Raw genomic sequence first — 21,609 nt, forward strand, 5'->3', positions numbered from 1 at the left:
TCCCTGTCTAAGATGGTGTAAAAGGGGTTCAATGGCCAGCGTATACAACATACCAGAAAGAGGGCATCCCTGCCTGATGCCCCTCTGAGCTGGAACAGGCCGACTTAACCCTCCTCCCACCTTTAACATGACAGCAGCGTTTGAATACAACAATTTGATCCAAGAAATGAAAATGTTCCCAAACCCAAAAGCTTCTAAAGTTTTAAACAAATAGTGGTGATCAACTCTATCAAAAGCTTTTTCTTGATCCAGAGATAGAAACCCCACATCCAAGTCCTTGAGCTTGGCCAGATCAATAATGTCTCGAATTAAAAACAAGTTGTCCATAATAGTTCTTTCAGGGACACAGTATGCTTGAATTCTCCATTGCAACATTGACAATGGTGACATCACTCAGCCCTATAACAAGTGTAGCAAGCTCATTGTCGTGCTCAAAGCTGTCATCTAGTTGTGCAAGTTCTGGTGACTTTAAGCCCTCAGTGTCAATGATCAGCATGAAGTCACAGTTTAGGACTTTTTTCATGTCTTCATTGATTTTGATGAGCAACATAAAGGCACCTCAAGTACATCGACCACTGCTGACTGCAAACTGCACTCCAAACATGGTGTTAAGGAGAGTGGACTTTCCTGTGCTCTGAACTCCAAGAACTGTGACTACCAGGATCTTTCTGTTTGGAGACACCAAGTCACTGAGCTGAGAGAGAACATCACTCACCCATCTGAGAGGGATGTTGGATGCATCTCCATCTACAAGCTCAAGGGGAAATCCATCAAGCAACAACTCTGCACACAGTTTGGGCAGATGCTGCAGCTGTTGACGTGATGGATCTGTTTGTGGAAGGGACAGTGAGGCTTCATAGATCTGACCCATTTCACGGAAGAAGTGTTCAGTCCCCAGTGAGCTGTTGGAAATTTGTCTGTCAATTTTCTTGATCTCCTTCTTGTTCTCAGAGTTCTTGCATTTTTCTTTATATTTCTCCCGAAGTTCAGACAGTTTTACACGAGACATGTTATCCAGGTTCATTCGCATCCATTTCAGGAAATAAAACCTCTCTGTTCCTGGGCTTGATATTGCATTGATGAAGCATGTCATAGCTGTTGACATGTTGTAAGAACTCTGCTTTTTCCGCAGTTCTTTTTTCTGTAGCTGAAGTTCACTTTTGTAATCTTTAATATTTTTGGAGCCAACTTTTTTAAGCCAAAATTCTTCCTTCTCTAAGCAGGTCAGTTCTTTCCATATTTCACCTTGCCGTGGAAGCTGATCTTCTTTGTATCTATGGGTGTCTCAAATTTCTGCAGTGATGGCTTCTGCATTTTTCTTTGCAGTCTGACACTCTGGAGAGTCTTCATCAACCAGGATTCCCAGTTCATGGGCAACGTCTGCCATCTGCTCTATTGTCATCTTCATCTTTGAGTTCTCAACCACATCTCTGACTCTTTTTCTTAAACATTTCACAAAGTCTGCTTCATTTTTCTGTTTCCTAATAATTATGATGTTGCCATTAGTCAAGCCCAACTCAGTTGCTACTTTTTTAAAAGCATCTTCACTGAAGTGCTTGCTGTAATAGTTACCCACTAAGAAAATCTGTGCCTTGTGCTGTTGGTTGGCAGATGTCTGACACAGAAAGGAGTATTGTGTTTGAAAGCTTGCAATGTCCCCATGAAGGTTAGCTACAGCCATTGGCTGACTGAAAAGATCATTGTTTGCTTTTCCACTAGGAAGATACCAAGTAATTTCAGTCAGTCCGTTGGATATTCTTCTTGGACGGTCACCACACTCCATGTTGCAATGAACAAAGGTCTCATGGTACTGCTGAGAATTGCTCAGAAGCTTATTGAGAATCTCTGACTTGGACAAAGAGCACTCACCCAGTCTGACAAAAGAGATCATTGGAAGTTCAGAGAGAACGATTCTGTCTTCAATGAAGCCCTTGGACTCTGACAGAGACTGAGGTCTGTACTTTTTAACAATGTCTCTCATGGCCCACAGCATTAGTGTGCACTGTTTTGTGTCACAGTTGGGAAGCAGCAGAGGAACAGAGAACTGACACATGGACATTTTTAGTGCCATTTCCTGCTGTAGAAAACCATCAGAACACAGAAAGAGAGCAGTGATTATGTCAAGAGGGTTCACCTTGTCATCTGTGTTTGTACTGTTAAATAGATTTTCAAAGGATAACTTTGTATTCCCTGATGTATTGTCACTGCATGAATTACAAACTGAGGTACATGTCACATTCCTTGCTGTCACATTAACCATACCAGTTTCCTTAGAAAATACCAAGGAAGGTCTGATTTCTGATTCCCGGGTTCATCAATAAGAGTCTTCTCATCAATCTCAAGTATTTTTCTTAGTTGTATCTTTTTTCTGTAGTACTGCTCCAAGCCCAGATCTTCCAATAACCTCGCCAGCTGTGTCTCTGTGGATAAAAAGATGGTTGTTATTTCTGGAAAAACAACCAAGTCAGCTGGGATTGGTTTTTTGTAGTTTTTGTCTACTATATTTGAACACTCAAAGCGCTTTATACAACATGCCTCGTCAACACATATTTATACAAGCACTGTTTTCTACACCTAAATGCGTTCTGTCTAATCTTCACACTCTAATGAACACAACAGAGAGCAACTTGAAAGTGTGTGTCTAATCATACATTTCAGTTTCACAGTTGCTACAATGAACAAACCCAGTTAAAACGTAACTACCTACTCTGTCTACTATCCACTCAGGTTTTACTGAATACACAGGTCAACAATTTTTTTGTTTTTGTAATTATCAGAAACCACAATACAGTTTTCTAAACCAGTTTTTCATGCAGATTTCAGATGTACTTTCAGATTTTTCAGTCACGTCAACTTTTTAAAAAATTAGTAATATTAATTTGCAATGGATTTGCTTGTGTTAGGCGCACACTGACGCACACTGTGGCATAGATATAATGATCATTGTCAGTGACTTGTGGATGCCAAGACAGTTTTCACAGAGCCACTCCGAACTCGGCTGCTGAGAGAGTTTGTTTGAAGCCTTTTTCCTGCAAAACAGACTTGATCTGCGGACCTGTAAATATCCCTTCCTACATTTTTGCAGTGCTTATGTCTGACCAAGAAGCAGAAACTTGACACTCCTTTTTCATGGCTCATAGGCATCTTGTGGCTGTCAGCTAGACTTGACATAATGTTCTGCAGTAGATCAGCTGTCCCACAGGCAAAGGAATCAGCAGAATTTGGTAAGTCCTCCTTCCATTCCCAACAACATACCAATCAACTTCAGATCACAACAGATGTTCCACTCATGAGTTTTATACACAACTGACTCAAGCAGTGTCTTCATGTAGTCATAAGACTCCTTTAGATGAACAGAATGGACATTTGGACACTTGGTTTGGCTTTTCTGTTATGAAGTAGGACTGCCTTCAAGCTTCTTTGTGAAGAATCAATAAAGAGATGACATTGAGCTGGAAAACGCTCTTGTGGCAAACTGCTGGAGAGTCCGTTGATGTTATGACAATAGCACAGTGAGCCGTGAGCAGTGAAGAACGCTGTCAAGTTATCACTTTGACTTCTGTAGTGAGTTACAGCAACACCCTTGGCCAGCAAGTGCTTCTGCTTAAGCCTCAAAGCAAGAAGTTCTGCTTTGTCTTTCATCAGATATTGATCACAAACAACTATCAGCTCTGCTTGTGTCAAAGTCTCTTTCTGCACCGCTGGGTGAATGAGATGTTGACAGATCGTTTTTTTCTTTCTATCGGGTTTGTTTTTCTTTACTCGAAGAAATCAAATTATTGGTGGGGACAATTCAATAATCGCTGGATATTGGTGGGGACATGTCCCTTCCGTCCATGCCAAATCTACGCCCTTGGTCTAAACAGAGCGTGTTGTGTGTGACGTCTTCTTTTGCGCATGCGGGCCGCTTTGATGGTTCACACTAGAGCACGTTTGCTGTCACATTTTATTTGTAGTGTGAACAAGTAGACAAAAAAATTGGATTTGATCAAAAAATCGGAACTGAGCATTAAGACCTGCACTGGTTGAAAGCAGCCTGTTATTACTTCACAGACGAAAGTCACCGACTTAATTGTCCGAATGATCGGTCCAGGGTTCACAAGCTGTGCAATCACACTTGCTTATATATATATATATATATATATATATATATATATATATATATATATATATATTTAACTTATATCTATGTACATTCACTTTAATGAAAATTAAAAATGAGAAATGCTATCCTTGCTAACTTTTGAATATTGTGATGGACCGAGCAGTGAAGGAACGTCAGGCACAGTTTAAAGTGCGAAAAAAGGTTTTTTATTTGAAATCTTGGGCCCATAAAAGAGCTCACAGTAACAGAACTCAAAAGCTGGCAGCAAACAATACTACTAACTCAAACAAACTAACCTAACTGAATGAGACAAAGGGAAACTTAAACAGTGGCTGATCAGCCAACAAAAACACAGAAAGGCGTAGAACACACAAAACCCAACTAAAACTAACATAACAAATTCAATTTCCCCCCATGATCCAGAATTGTGGTATGACCCAATTTGCAGGTCTCCATATATGCTTGCTCCGCCCCTTTTCCATCTCTTAGCTCATCAACCAAGGGACTGGGAGCAGCTGCCACTGAGGTGACTCAGAAAGCAAACAAAGAAAGATTAAATCATACATACATAACAGTGTAAACTAAAATGTGCGCACTTATTTTAGAATACAGTACTATGTGATTGTGTAAGTAAATTAATTCTAAACCAAAGCCAATTCTTTATTACCCTGTAAATTAAATCCTATATTTAAAGAAAGAAAAATGTAAGTGTAGTCTTATGGTTAAGCCTCTATTGTAACACTGATGTTTGGTAGACATTACCACTGTGTAGCTGTAACTGTAGCCATCACATGTATATTCAATTATTCTAAAATTAACATTAAAAATGTTTTAACTTTAATTATTTAACTTTAGAACATCCATGAGGTACACCTGAGGGGGATCTTTGGTTGACAGTCTCGATGAAAAGAAAGAGGATCAGTTAAAAATGTTTGGTTTCTTTTTTTTCCCCAAAGCTTCTGCTTTTTGTATTTGTTTATTTTAAAAGAAATCTACAGAAAAGTAAAGTTTTTGTTTATTCAATTTTATTGAATGCAACTGTTTTTGCTTGCAGCCCAACTTCAGGAATAAAGGTAATTGGCATCATCAATAGTAGATCAGTTTCCATGTTTAAAGGACTGCCATGGCACCGTATATGTAAGTATCTACACTTCAATCGATACACACAACAACAATTAAAATACCTGAATACTGGTCAGTTTTTCAATCTGTATACTGGGTGTCATTGTGATTATAAAAATAAATGTACAGTTTGTATGTATTCAATTTCCACATCTTTAAAAAATATATGCACATTATATGTCACTCATCCAAGTGACTTCTTCAGTCATATGCACATTATAGATGCATAAATAATAACATCTGTTGTAAATCTATTGAGAAGTTGGCAAAAAGGTTTGTACAACCTTGTGACAGTATAAAGTGTGTGAAACATGATACTTGATCTTGGCTTAGTCCATCTCCTGAAAATCAATTGCAAACATTCACAACACTACTAATAAGATGGCACCTATCCAAGATGGCGGCTAACCAAACCGGTTTGACAACCGGTTTGAGAACTGGTTTGACCGATTTCGTGCGTGTGCGCATGCGCGTTCAGGTGTGCTCGGGGGCATGCGAGTTCATGTGTGGAAACACACAGGTCGTTAGAGAGGTTATATGAGTTTATAGGTTTATGTGTTTTTGACTGGGTTTTAATTTAAACAAACCATAGGGTTTTTAATTAAACTATTTTTTATCACTTTGGTATGTCTCAACATTCAGTTATGCAGACACATGTGTCCTTAAGAGCAATTCTTTGTTTTGCGGGCGGAGTGGAAGGCGTTTTGCTTCGCAGTGCGCATTAACAAAGCGGGGATGCTTTTTATTTACATCTAGTCAAAAGTGTTACTAATTGTGTTTTAATCACACTAATTTTGTGATTAAATGTCATTATCATTAAATGTGATTCATTTAATAAAACCACTAGCTTTAATTTAACTAGTTGTTACGCATCTACTGGGGCTTCTTTCAAAGGTTGATGCGGTCATTTTATTTTAAAATCGGGATTTCGGAATGTTGATCTAAGAGGGAGACAGAGCCAGCTAGTTTTTAACACAGTAAATTGTCACAAATAAAATTCAGCCCCCTTTAGAAAATAAATGCTATAAGCAGGCAGTATCACTTTTTAAAACTAATTGTGTTTTAATCACACTAATTTTATGATTCTGATGTCTCCTCATGCTGCTATGCAAGCATTTTATTTTAAAAACGGCACAAATGGGAATTTCTTCTGTACAGGTAAATTCAGCCTGTTCACAAGCATTTCATTTAATAAAACCACTAGTTTTAATTTAACTAGTTTTTACGCATCTACTGGGGCTTCTTTCACGGCTTGATGCGGTCATTTTATTTTAAAATCGGGATTTCGGAATGTTATCTAAGAGGGAGACAGAGCCAGGTAGTTTTTAACACAGTAAATGGTCACAAATAACATTCAATCCTTTAGAAAATAAATGCTATAGGCCTGCTTCTAAAACGCGTTGCACATGATGTCACCTTTTCCCCCAAAGCAACCAGTATCGCTCTTTTCAAACTAATCCTGTTTTCATCACACTCATTTTGTGATTCTGATGTCACAGCATGCAGCGATGCAAGCATTTTATTTTAAAAACGGATCAATTGGACATTTTCTTCCGTGAGGGGTTTCATGGTTTCAGAGTAGTTTTTAAAACAACAGATGGTTGCAAATAACATTCAGCCCTTTAGAAAATAAACGCTGCAGTGATACTGTTAAAACCAGTCGCACAGACCCGCTCCTCTTTTCAACAGCCGGTTAATTGTTTGAAATTGTTCAGGATTGCAAAAGCCCACTGCGGGTATCAGCTCTTTTTGTAATTCCTTAGGAAAAGGTAAAAGCCGACAGGTGTACCAGTCGAGCCGGGACCCCGCCTATTGTTTAAAGTGACCGGTATCGGCTCTTTTTGTAATTCCTTAGGAATAGGTAAAAGCCCCGCAGGTGTAGCAGTCGGGCGGGAACCCCGCCTATTGTCTGAAGTATCGGCTCGTTTGTAATTCCTTGAGAAAACAAAAGCCCTAAAGGGTCTCATTTAAATTGATTGGAGACATACCTTTCTTTTTGGAAACACCCATCCTATATAAAAACAAGCTCAGAGTCCGAAACACTTAGCCATTTACCCGTCAACATTGCTGCGGAGCACACCATTTTCTTTGAGATCATCAAAACTAACATCGTTCTTCATAACATGGACATCGTAAACGGTAAGTAAAACAAAACCTATTATTGTATTTTTAAAGGTGCTATGTTAACATATTATAGGATATTTAAACATTTTTTTTCCTAAAACAAAAGCTTAATTTTTAGGAGTTCGGGAGAATGGCACAGGACCCTTTTCTTTAGAAACGGACGCTTTTACAGCTGGAACTAGTTCTCTAACAGGCACAAGGTGTGTACAGAATTACGCGATTTTTAAACGTATGTATGTTTTAAAGTTGCGATTGTTTTAAATTATGTAATAACAACGTTTTTCTTTGATTTGTTCCAGGGTTAACAAACTGAGCAGGAAAACATTCAGACGCCCTGACCACAGAGCCCAACCTTACATCAGGTGTGTATACAACGGGATATTTTTTTTTTCTTAAAAAGGGGTTTAAACAATTACAAATGTTCTAAAACCGACCGTTTTACACATGCAGAGCCGTATGTGTGGAGAACCAGGGCCGTCCGGAATAACGCACACTACAAGGTAAGCATAGGCATATATAAATTAGATAAAAAGAGATAGAGAGGGAGACACACTTATTCTGTTTGAAATGGGTACATGTATAAATGTTTTAACACATGTCTATCTTCACAGACTGCAAAACAGTACCCCTCCACATAATGATCAGGACACCGTACGATCCCAGACGTTTTTGGAATGTTTAAGCAGTATCGACCTCCCAGAACAACAAAAACCCGGAGCTTTGTGCAACAGTGGAGAGTCAGAACCGATCTTCATCAGCGGCCCTGCAACAACACCGAGTGAGTGGCTGCCTCGCGATTTCTCTGATGTTTTTGAGTATAGTATATCAGATTTCGATCTAGTTCATATACCCACCACCCCAGAATGTGCCAGAAATAGCGTTGATTCACACCAGGGGCGATTCTAGGATCAGAGCTTTGGGGGTGCTGAGCACCCAGAGAGCTGCCCAGGCAGGCAAGATAAACTTTACACGTCACGATGAGACTTCTTCCCTGTCTCTGTCAGTCCCTGCATCCTTAAATGACTCCAGTTGTCCTGAGTTCTCTCAAACTGTCTCCTTGGTGCATTTAAAGCCCTGTTCCTCCCTGTCCTCATCGTCTGTTGTCTTCGTCTCTGTTATCAGTCATCATAATTTTACCATCTCTGTGCAAGTCTGCAAATTTCTTTATTAAATCATAAGATTCTTAAATTCATCAAGTCTCTCTGTGTCTGGGTCCTCATCACAAAACATGACATCACTGTTTTGTACATTTTAACACCATTTAATCCCCACATTTGTGAAAGAAAAACACTTTTTTGAAAAGTCTGTAACAAAACCATCAAATCTGATAAAGTTTATTTAAATGCTGCAAAAGAAGAATGGATTGGAATAAAAAAAATACATATCCTAACCTTAATTACTGGGGGAGAATAATGAATGATGTTCATAGTGAGTAAAAAGTAAACTGAGTGCATTTTTTGGACAGAGATTCACTTTTAATGTGTATGTATAATATAATATAGATACATAAAAAACACTCCCAAAACAGAATAAATTATTACAAATAAATTATTACAAAATATTAATAAAAAAAATTATAAAAATGGAGGCAACTTTGCCTGTGGTAGAATTTATACAATGTATGAAAAAATCTTTACTGCAGATACTAATTTAACTAATTTAATAATACTAATTTTGTGTTGTAAGATTTTTGAGTTTCATGCTTTCATAGTGGTACTTGGGAGAGCTTGACATTTTTATCAGGTGGTACACACTGTAAAAAGTTTGAGAAACACTGATAAGTGTATGTGTGATTAAGATTAAGGAACTGACCTCACAGCCCATTGTTCCTTCAGTGGGCTGGTTTCAGTCATTATGCAAATGTACTGTTTATAAGATTGGAAACCTGCAGTCAGCTGAGACTGAAGAAGTTACTCGGATGAGTGACGAAACATTTCTCCCACAAAACGCTACGTCCAGATGAACAGAATCAACTTTTGGAGAAGTGTATGTGTGCTTTTGGAAAGCATTTAAAGCTGCAGTACAGAATCTTTGAAACAAGCTAGCTTAAAACAGTTTTAGAATATAAACAGAGCACTCTGCTTCTCGTTACAGCTCCTCATTCCACCAGGGCTCTGTTTGGCACGTTCTGATAGTGTGCAAATGTGATGTATGTACTGCGGCAGTCATACAGACAACTGGACGGTCCAAAAGTTGGCCTACCTATTACTGGCTGAGGTTTTAGTAGAGTTGTGGCTGAACCACATAAAAATATATCATTAATTTTAATCTCCCCAATCAATGATAATGTTGGTGGAATGTTGTTAAAGAGGGTCAAAAATGTTTCAACCCAGTTTGTTTTGCAGATTCTGTATAGCAGCTTTAATATAGGGAGGACACAACTTCCAGATTGTGTGAGTAAAATCAGGTTTTTTCTCTTTGTCAGTTTAACAGTTTCTGTTTTGCCTGTCTTCCTGACTTTGTACTTTCTCCTCACATTCCCCTCTTTCCTCTCTCCCTCTTTGGACTGACAATCATACACAAATAGATTGTATTCAATTAGATGAAAAAATTACAATAATATGAAAAAGTACTATTAAGATCACTAACAAAAAGTCCTCTCTCAGTGTACTTTCAACCAAAAGGCAAATAACCAAACCACATGAACATCTAATAAAAGATATAAATATTGAAACACTGATCCAACATTATTCTTGATTAACGGATCATTTGATTTTACACTTTTACCTGAATTTTGAAAAAACTTCCATTATGAACCTGGCTGTCTCTCTGTACACACACACACACACACACACACACACACACACACACACACACACACACACACACAAAACAGGAGTTATAAGGTTAATGGGCATTCAGTCAGTTAGCTAGTTAGTATTCATTTCAATCAGGACAGTGGTAACAACAGCAGGCTACAGACAGTTTTAAGTTTTAGATGTTAAATAGGCTATACACATTTCAATGGGAGCAACAGGATGGATAAATGTCGCTGATTTTACTACAGAGCAGGACGGATTGTGGGGTAGCAAACATCATCGGAAAACAAGTTTTCAACACTGCAGGTTACCAGGTGTAATGTTTTTCAGCTAAAAAGAAACATGGTCTGACTCCTACCTAACTATATAAAAGAGTAACTGCAGGTTAAACGCAGCTAACATGTCCTGTTTTAAGCCAGGCACTTACACCTCCGCTCCGCTGCGTCTCAGGCACCATCGCTCTGGCAGCAACGGAGCTAGAGCCAGAGTAGGGGGGAGCCGAGCTGGAAGAAACCATTTTGGGAGGGGGGGAGGGGTTATCTATACTTTTGTTGTTAAAATGTTACGTCTCAACCAAGTACTGTATGCTTTTTATATTTTTACTAGTGTGTCACACAAACAGCAAATATTGTCAAAAAAAGTAAGAAATCTTTGGGGGTGCTTTGATTCATTTTGGGGGTGCTGAAGCACCCCCAAAAATGGGCTAAAATCGCCCCTGATTCACACATAGATTTTGAAGAAGACGGCATAACAGACTCTCAAATATCAGCGGCGTATGATGCTTACATGAAGGTTCCAGACGCCCAGCCTGCTGAACAGAGTCATATAGCTTCAATAGTTGATAAATTATGTTTGATTGAAGCTAACCTCAAACAATACCACCAAGAGGCACAGATACAAAGGCAACAGTTTACCAAATTCATAAACAAAGTGTGTAGTGCATTAGACACCATCTGCAGCAAAATTTCAAGTCCCTGACTTTTAAAATCCAGACCATGGACCCTCCAAATAAATTATTTAAACATAATAACGGAACCTCCACTCCTGTTAGATGTTTTGACTTAGAGACTTTTATGCAGTGGGCTGAAGAAACAGATAACAAATTAGACGATATTATAGCTAGACTTAATAGTGTGCCTGCATCAGCCTCATCTGATACACATCCTTGTCAGACTGTTCCTACGCCTGCTATTGCTGCTGGGGCTATTGTTGTTAATAATGCAGATTGTACATCCGCTGTTGCTCGGGCCTCTGTTGTTACTGATGCTAACCGTATTGCTGTTGCTGCTGCTGCTATTGAGTCTGTTACCACATCTACTAATACTTCTGTTACACATGCGTGTCCGGGCGCCGCTGCTGATGGTGCAACACCACACACCCCCTCAATCATTGCAAATTTCTCACAACCAGATACTGCAGTAATCGAGCCCGTTGTGCAGTCAGGGTCTGGCAGGCGCTCTCAGCCAGGCATTAGAGAGATACCTAATTTTAATGTTCGCGAATTGCGTGAGCGCATTGATTTTAGGGGTATAAGTCTCGATCACCCAGAACAAGTGCCTGCGCGAGTGCTTAGGCAATGTGATAGACAGAGCTGTGGCTGGATCTCAACAGGGCAGCGTTCTCAACGTGGTCCTGCGTGGCCCCTCGCTGGCTTCAGATGTTCAGACTGTTTTAAACGCTGATGATGGGTATGATCCAGAGCTGTTTCTCGATCAAATTGCACAAGTTATGCAAAGTAATGATGAATCTATAGGTGATGATGAATTAGAGTTTATTGTCACGGTAGCTCAGAACAGTAGTGGCGGGGCTCGCTTAAGACTGGCGCACATACCTTATGATGAGATTCTCTCAAAAAAAGGCAGACATTTATACACACCAAACAACACACACAAGAATTTGTGCTTCTCCCTTTGCATAGCACATTCATTAAACTCAACATCCTCTGAGCTTGAAAAACTTGCTACAGCTAAACAGATGCATGCTGAAGTAGGTCTATACGACACACAGCAAGTATCATTCTCTGATGTCAGCAAATTTGAGAAGCAGTTCAACATTAAGATTGTAATCTATTACCACACAGAAGGGCGTAAACGCCTGGAATGTTTTTTCACACATGAAGAGCCAAACACAAACACGTTGATGATGTATCTCCATAATCAACATTACCACCTGATTTTAAACCCGCCCGCTTTTTTGGGGGCGTTCTATGTGTGTAATTTCTGTTACAGTACATATAATACACCATTACAGCACAGCTGTAAACATAGATGTAACACTTGTTACACACTCTGTCAACACCACAGGGGTCCCACAGTGAAATGCAGTGACTGTAACCGCATCTGCAAATCACAACACTGTTACCAGCAACACAAATTACCTGAATTAAAACACAACATGATTCCCTGTGATAATATGAAACATTGCATGCACTGCGACAACACATATAGAGAATCCAAGAAATTGCCACACAAATGTGCGCAGCCTAGATGCGAGCACTGCCGCGAACCTAAATTAGCAGGAGACTCCGACCAGCAGTGTTTCATACAGCCTGTTGAAAAACAGAAGCCTAGCGATAAATACATTTTATATGATTTTGAGACGAGGTACCACAACGGTAAACACGAGGCTAACTTTGTGTGTGCGTCTGATCTGAAGGGCAATAAGTTCACATTTAATACACTAAAGTGTGTGGAGGCGTTTGTGCAGCATTACAGACGCCCAAGGTTTCGTGGGTACACTTTCATAGCACATAACGCATCCGGGTTTGATAATTACATACTCCTGGAGTACTTTGTCAGACAGAGCATAACACCTAGTGTCATAATAAACGGCAGCCGTGTGATTTTGATGCATGACCGGGACTATGACCAGCGGTGGATTGATTCGTTCAGCTTTTTCTGTTCTGGTTTTAGAGTCTCTGTTTATTGAGTCGTACTTTGGGAATCACCCTGTTGTGAGACAAGGGTACGCTGGGAGAAAATATGGCATTATACAAGCAGAGTGTTTTGGCTGTATCAGTAGATCTAAGAAATACACCTGTTATTGGTTATTAAGAAGAGTTAGCTGTGGTGCAGGTTTAATGTATAATTTTTGCATGAATTGTTCAAGAATTACAGACAGCTTTATATACCGATAGTACGGGCATTTTTTACTTAAGTAGAAGTATAGCTGCTAGTGTCAGAAATACTCAAGTAAAAGTTTGATAATGTATGGGCTCAGAAATGTGCTCAAAGTAAGAAAGTCAAAGTAGTAACCAAGCTGAATATTGTGCTATAATAAAATAATATTAGTAGGTGAGACTACTAACTTAGTCTGGTGGTGAAAAGGCACCAGAGGGTCAGAGGCACATTTGGCAGCCAGGGTTAGAGCTCAGAAACCCTGAGCCTGGTGGTTGGGCTAGCAACATGGTCTGGTAAAAGAGTCTAACATCCATGCGTTACATGGTGTTGCGCCTGATAAAAGATAAAAAACAAAACAAACAAACAAACAAACAAAAAAAAACCTATAAACTAACCGCCTTGTTTAGAGGTGATTGTCAGTTTGGTGGGGTTTTAAGAGATGCTGGGAGAGAGAGAGATCATGTTCTACATTACTTTAAAAGTGATTTTCAGAGCTTTTGATGTATGAAACGGTGTCCATAGCGACATGGATCAACTCTGTTTATGGCGTTGAGTGTTAAATTGTGACAGTTTCAATAAAGCCTGCAAAATTCTTGCATTTATACTGGGGAGCAGGGAAAAATTAGACGTTGGTTGTACTATTGAAAACCAGTTTCATAAAAACCATGTAAACAGACATGAAGAAGAATGTGTTTGTAAAACTAGCAGTAAAGTATGGGAACTATAAGGCAGACTGTTTCTGCTATCAAAACAGTTTGTGTTGTTAATCCTGAATGATTCTTGGTCACAACATTTTACTCCACACACATTTGGAAAATCGCATAGTTTGACAATAAATATCATATATAGTATTATAATAATACTATTATAGTAATATTATAGTAATAATATTATAGTAAAGACGCTTTATTTCTTGTGAAATATGCCGAGGGAGTGATCTTTATCAAAAGTAGAAGTTATAACTGTGGCTAAACCGTTGTACAAAAGAACTTTAAAAATCTATAGTGTGTGAGGTTGTGTGAGTAAGGGATGGCTTGCCCTTCTTGCCCTCTTGTGACAAACCATCTGTTGGATCACGGATTTGACATCTTAGCATTGTGAAAGTGGGGAAACATACTCCTGGCTGAGCATAAGATTTCTTCTTACAACTTAGAATCTCACTTCTAAATAAAATTAAAAAAATGTTTTTGGTAAGTATGGCTAATGTATACTTTGACTTCTAAGGCATTCACGCACACACACACACAAGAACAACATCAACACAGAGAAGAAGAAGAGGGGGTAGTTTACTACGCATCATAAAAAAACAAACAAAAAAAAAAACGCAATCATTAATCTTCCAACTGTATATTTCTGTTCTGAATTTAGAGTCCTTGTTTGTTTACTGAGCCGCACTTTGAGAGTCATACTGTTGTGATACTGGTGAGAAAAGGGTAAGGTGTGAGAGACTAAACCATTACACACAAAACTTCAAAAATCTAAAGAGAATGTGAGACTGCTAGCTTTATTGTCCAGCAATAAACTTATCTACAATGTGCTAGTAAAGAGCAACTTGTACTTCTGTCCCATTAAGCCAGACGTTCCCAAAGTGTGGGGCCCGCCCCCTAGGGGGGACGCAGAGCCATTGCAGGGGGGGCGCGGCATGAAAGAGGGGGGGAAACAAAACTCTTGGACACTGCTAGCACGAGGCGGCCACAGAAATGCAAAGCAGGAGATGAAGCATCGCTGAATATGTTTCCAAACCAACTTCATTCTAAGCCAAAGACTAGAAAATATGGTGAAGCATATCTTCCCTTTGGCTTCACCTGCACAAGTGCTGAGGTAGGTCTCCCCTGCAGAATTGGTTTTCCCTGTGTCGGGAGCAGCACTGGGCTCTCCAAATCACGGACAAACAGTATCCCACAGCTGTTTATGTTTTTAAACCCATTTTGCACAGAGAGACATTTTTTGAAAAATGTATTGATAGCAATGTTGAATATTATTACACAGGGAAAAAACAACTACACGTAAAACAATTACACCGTGACGCCTCTGCCTTTCTAAATGGAGGGACAGTAACTGCGTGTGTATATGTAAAACCTGCAGACAGTCAGATTAACAGTATTTTGTCTCTATCTGCCATTCTGCAAATTCATCTCATGTAAACAATAACGTGGCCCACAGCGTGACGTGAAAAAAGGCACATACCTTTGACGTTGCGTGATGAACTCTGTATTGCTCGTCCAGGCCTAAACGCAAAAAATGAGTTTTAAAAAATCTCCGTTTTCGGTGATTCGAAATGCCGTTTACGTGTGGACAAAACAGCTGCGCTTTCAAAAATACCTGTGTAGGTGTGGACGTAGTGTGAAAGAGTTAGTAGTTTATTTTATTACTACCTGTAATTTATTGCAGATTACTTGTATTTGCTTAATTTTTTACTAAATGTTTGAGGTGTGAAATAAACCGCAATGGAGCAAAATATGGGTGTGTGTGGTTGGAGGATGTGCGTGCGTGCGCGCGTGCGGGGGGGGGGGGGGCACGAACATTTTTCTTGTAAACAAAGGGGGGCCCGGCAAAAAAAGTTTGGGAACCACTGCATTAAGCGATGGTTTAACAAATTTCATTGCACGCTATAAAAGAAATCTGGATTTAAATAGAACATAGTAGTGTTGGATTAAGTGTAGGAAACACTAGTATAAGTTGTCTATGGAACAAATCTCCTTCAACATTCATAATGACCAAAGTGAGGACTACAGACATTTCTCTCAGTCAGCTGATTGTGTTTAGGGTATAAGCAGCTAAATACACTGAGATTGCTACACATTTTAGTGAGTTAACTCAGGATGTCTGTGGGTTTTGTCAACTTGGGGTGAACAAAAGCAGAAAAAACAGTAAAAGATTCAGACATTGAAAGTCTGGTTTATTTCATGAATACAATGAAACATTTTACAGTCCACAGAGCAAAGTAGCATACATGACAATGGATACTACAACATAACACGGACAGTGAGAAGTAAAACTCATCGTCTTACCAGCTGTTATATTCTGTAAACTTAAAATAAACCCTTGAAATTAGATTTTAGTGTTTTAAGTCATGTATTTAAAAAGAAATGAGTCAACACTTGTTTCCCTCAGCAGCATTACTGAGGTGACACTTTAACAATGCTTCATATCACAGTCTTTATGATGAAAAAACATGTTCTCTCGTTAGCAGATGTAGCAGAATGCATTTATTGCAATGTATGAGCTACACTTCTTGTTTAAAAAAAAAAAGAAAAAAAAAAGCTGATTGGAGATGCATTCAAAAAAAAAAAGCTCCTGTCTTGACCTTCGTTCTGCGAGCACGCACTCACACACACACAGAGAGAGAGAGAGAGAGAGAGAGAGATCATTAATACAAAGGATTGCAGCAGTTTTTTGGATTTTCACTCTTTGATGGATTTAATATTAACAGCCACATAAAATTCATTCCAATTTTTTGCCTTTGCTTCAATTAAGATGTGTCTTTAAATCTACGATACCTGCCTTGTTCAAAAATTTTACTGACATAGTAAAGAAGTAGCTAGGGAACTCAGTAAGTATGAGCCGCAGTAGCTTAGGGACACTTTCTCAAATAAAGAGGATTTCATCATCTGCAGTTCGATAAAAAAGTGCCACATTAAAAACAAATCAATAGATCCACAAATTATGGATGCAGACTCTTTTCAGCTATTGAGGTATACTTCATGCACTTATCAGCATACAGTTTAAAGGCTTGCATTAAAGTGCATTGGTGCACAGTTGGGCATCTTTTATAGTTATACCACTGTGAATTTTGCTATACAAATATGCTCAAGAGTCTATCATATGTTTGACATCCAACTAAAAATTCGAAAATATATATTTTTAAATCAGTAACTTTGCAAATTTAGAGGAAATGTTTTTTGGACAACAAATGAGTCACGTTTTAAAAAAACAGTTTGAATAATCTGCGCTGCCAGACAGACATTTATGAAGCGCCGGCTATAACACACTTGCTTACCGTGTGAAAGGAGCCGTGAACCGTGTTGTATTGTCGCTTTTCTCTTGTGCATAAGCAACGCCAGCCTGTCAGAAACGCTCTGTGTGGGTAGAAAATGGTCTGCACCGGCGCTGGTCCTGACGCGAAATGGCGAGGGTCTCACGCTCTGAGGAACGCTTCATATAGGACCGGGTGCTTCCAAAAACAATAGATGGTGTGCCGATAAGTCTGGGGGGCAATACACCTGCAGGGCATCACCTTGCTGTGCAAGTTTAAAACAATGAGGGTGGGGCACGCAGTTGCTGAGATCCGGTGTAACTGGCCAAGATAGGCCTAAGGGTCCGCTGTTGCTGGCTACTTCAGAAAATAGGTGAGAACTTGCACGACTGGTACATCTGCGGGGCTTTTACCTTGTCCAGGAATTACAAAAGGAGCCGATACCGGCCACTTTAAACAATAGACGGGGTCCCGGCTCGACTGGTACACCTGACGGCTTTTACCTTTTCCTAAGAAATTACAAAAAGAGCTGATACCCGCAGTGGGCTTTTGCAATCCTGAACAATTTCAAACAATTAACCGGCTGTTGAAAAGAGGAGCGGGTCTGTGCGACTGGTTTTAACAGTATCACTGCTGCGTTTATTTTCTAAAGGGCTGAATGTTATTTGCAACCATCTGTTGTTTTAAAAACTACTCTGAAACCATGAAACCCCTCACGGAAGAAAATGCCCGTTTGATCTGTTTTTAAAAATAAAAGGCATGCATGGCTGCATGCTGTGACATCAGAATCACAAAATGAGTGTGATTAAAACAGGATTAGTTTGAAAAGAGCGATACTGGTTGCTTTGGGGGAGAAGTAGACCTATAGCATTTATTTTCTAAAGGGCTGAATGTTATTTGCGACCATCTGTTCTTTTAAAAACTACTCTGAAACCATGAAACCCCTTATGGAAGAAATGTCCGTTTGATCCGTTTTTAAAATAAAAGGCATGCATCGCACCATGCTTGGGACATCAGAATCACAAATGAGTGTGATTAAAACACAATTAGTTTGAAAAGAGCGATACTGCCTGCTTATAGCATTTATTTTCTAAAGGACTGAATTTTATTTGTGACCATTTACTGTGTTAAAAACTAGCTGGCTCTGTCAATCTCTCTTAGTTCAACATTCTGAAATCCCGATTTTTAAATAAAATGATCGCATCAACCTTTGAAAGAAACCCCAGTAGATGCGTAAAACTAGTTAAATTAAAGCTAGTGGTTTTATTAAATGAAACGCTTGTGAACAGGCACTGAACTGACATTACCCATTCAGAAGAAATTCGCATTTGTGCCGTTTTTAAAATAAAATGGTTGCATCGCTGTGTGTTGCTGAGACATTGTCAGAATCATAAAATTAGTGTGGTTAAAACACAATTAGTAACACTTTTGACTAGATGTAAATAAAAAGCATCCCCGCTTTGTTAATGTGCACTGCGAAGCAAAACGCCTTCCACTCCGCCCGCAAAACAAAGAATTGCTCTTAAGGACACATGTGTCTGCATAACTGAATGTTGAGACATACCAAAGTGAATAAAAAAAATAGTTTAATTAAAAAACCCTATGGTTTGTTTAAATTAAAAACCAGTCACAAACACATGAACTCATATAAACCTATAAACTCATATAACCTCTCTAACGACCTATGTGTTTCCACACATGAACTCTGTTACGAAATCAGTTTTGCCCCGGTTCTTTATTCGTCGAGGGATCCAGAAAACGGCACCGGAACTCAGTAATTATTTTTTACAAAATCTTTATTCATCTTTATTTAAGCATGCACTTCTAGAAGGGAAGACGAGGCCGGTGTCCCTCTGCAAAATCTTCACCTCTTTGTTAGTCACAACCAGCTTTATAGTAGCAGCCCTATCATAAAACCCCCACAGAGTGCTCCAAACTCTGTGTCTGTGTCTGTGTGCACGAGCACGTGAGTGCCTGTGTGTGCGCGTACCCATGTGCCTATGTGAGTGCACGTGAATGACTGTGTGCGCATACCTGGTATGTGTGTGCACGTGAGTGAATGTGCATGTAAGTGTGGGTGCGTCGTAACAGTCAAAGCACTGTTTGTGTGTGTCTCTGTATACGTACTTCCTGGGGGTCATAAAAGTAATCTCACCCAAGTTAAACCAAATTCCTCTACACAACATACAAAACAGAAATAACATATTACAAATATTGAGACCCCCACTCTGCATTCACCGGGCCATTGTCTTACATTTACAGATAAGGTGGAGAGTCTCCTGCAAGCCTGCTTCTAAGTAATGGCAATTATGAGTTTTTATTAAAGGTACAAGCATCACCATCAGCAACCCCCAACTGTAGCTTCCTGTCTCCTTTTATGACAGCAGACCCCCAGTGTCAATAAATTCCTTTCTCCCTAAACAGTTACGCACTCTCTGGCCACAGCTAAACCAAACTGAAACACAGAGACAAATCCTTCCTTATTACTGTGATCTAAACAAATTTAATACATTACATTCTAATAATTTTCTTGTACTCACAACTCGCATGCCCCCGAGCACACCTGAACGCGCATGCGCACACGCACGAAACCGGTCAAACCAGTTGTCAAACCGGTTTGGTTGGCCGCCATCTTGGACAGGTGCCATCTTATTAGTAGTCACAACCACAGACTGGTGTGCTTCACTGTTCTTTTTTCCTCTCTGAGCAAATGTCAAGTATACTGTTGGAGCTCACCGCTACAGGATTACAGACAACTTGACATTAACCAAACAACTACAAATAATCTTTTATATCTTACTTTACTGACCTTTGCTTTTTCTTTTCTTTTGTTTAAAAATTTTAGGATGCATGACTCAGCCCTTGCAGAACTCATAGGCCAGCAACTGAATTTCTGGGGGAGTGTCTACGCAATGTCAGGAAAAGTCTTCATTCTATCAAAAAGAAGAATTCAGCACCAAAGGAACCCCAAGAAAATGTTCATCTTGCCTGGCCTAGAAGTTAGATTTGTTTCTGCTTTTTCCAGCAGTCTAAGGTCTGTTGATGGCTGCTTCAAAGTTGTTGTTTTTTTTTTTTTTTAATGCAAGTTACCCAAAGTCATGCACCCAGGTTTGGGAATTCCTTCACACTGTCATCTATCCCAAGAATAGATGAATCTCAGGACATGAATCAAATATGACGAAACGAGTGAGGGCTCATTTAGCTATGATGGAAGCGTAAAATGTTGCTCATAAAGGTGCATGAAATTGTTTGAGAAGGAGATTCCCTCTTGCCACTTTTCTAAGTCTTGCCAAGTGTTGATGTATGTTAAGTACTGAAAAAAATCATCAATTCTTCAGTTTTTTAAAGTTAAGAGTTTTTACATGTAATTTGTTCTAAAACAGAGCTGACTTTACATAGCATTTCTTCATGTATATTAACATGTACATGTGCTGTAACCAAAGACTGATTTGAAGTAATGGATATAATATAATAAATTATATACTTTTTTTGGTACATTTCTTTACTTGAATTTTACTTTCATTGATATATTTTGTATGAATTTTGCTGTATATGTTCTATGTATCATATGGCAATAAAAGTAGTTTTGAGAAAATCTGTATTGAATCTAGTTTTATATGCTGAATTTTATAGTAAGTAGAAATCTTAACCCAAATGCTAATGGTAATATAACCCTTGTGATAGGTTCAGAGTTTCGACCCAATTTTTATTAACGTTAAACATTGGTCAATTTAACCCAATTTTTGGATAGTTATCCTAACCCAGTGTGCTGGGTCAAACCAGTAACCAAACCCTGTTAAGTTGAAACAACTCAGCATTGGCTCGGTCTATATTTAACCCAGCATTGGGTTACAAATTGGGTTATTTTTAACCCAGCAATATTTAGGGTGTACCAGTCAGAAGTCAGCTGTGTACCAACCTGACTTCTGCACAACACAACTGATGATCTCAACTCAAGGAGGCAAGAAATTTCACAAATGAATCCTGATAAGGCACATCTATAAAGTGAAAACCATTTCAGGTGAATACATCATGAAACTTTTTGAGAGAAGGCCAAGGGTTTGCAGCGATGTCAAGAAAACAAAGGGTGGCTACTTTCAGGAATCTAAACTATAAAACGTGTTATTTGTCCATTTTTTCAATTTTTCATGGAGTCCTGCATTTGACTCCACATCTTGCCTACCACACAGCAAATCCGTGACAGTGTGTCCAAACTTTTGACTGTGTTGACATAAAGTGTACTATATATAGCAACTGTCAAAGAATTTCATCACCTTGGATTAATGTAGCATGTTAATTTTGTGTAGCTTTACAACAAAGGCATTGTTATTAAGAAAATAGGGAAAGGGTCATGTATTCAAAAAACACATATCAAAAATTAAGGTAGAGTTTCAGTCATGTCAA

General features: G+C 39.0%; 1 long non-coding RNA gene and 1 pseudogene across 1 annotated transcript; one reads left to right on the forward strand and one right to left on the reverse strand.

Moving 5' to 3' along the window:
* Positions 1 to 476: 476 nt before the first annotated feature.
* On the reverse strand, positions 477 to 7,237 carry LOC120433371 (annotated as a pseudogene).
* Positions 7,238 to 7,759: 522 nt separating this feature from the next.
* On the forward strand, positions 7,760 to 21,553 carry LOC120438875. Its single transcript, XR_005612219.1, has 3 exons — positions 7,760 to 7,851; positions 7,963 to 8,129; positions 20,051 to 21,553. It is a non-coding gene; the product is annotated as an uncharacterized LOC120438875 (long non-coding RNA).
* The last annotated feature ends 56 nt before the right edge of the window (positions 21,554 to 21,609 follow it).

The sequence above is a fragment of the Oreochromis aureus genome, linkage group 3, assembly GCF_013358895.1.
Source record: "Oreochromis aureus strain Israel breed Guangdong linkage group 3, ZZ_aureus, whole genome shotgun sequence".
NCBI classification, from domain to species: domain Eukaryota; kingdom Metazoa; phylum Chordata; class Actinopteri; order Cichliformes; family Cichlidae; genus Oreochromis; species Oreochromis aureus.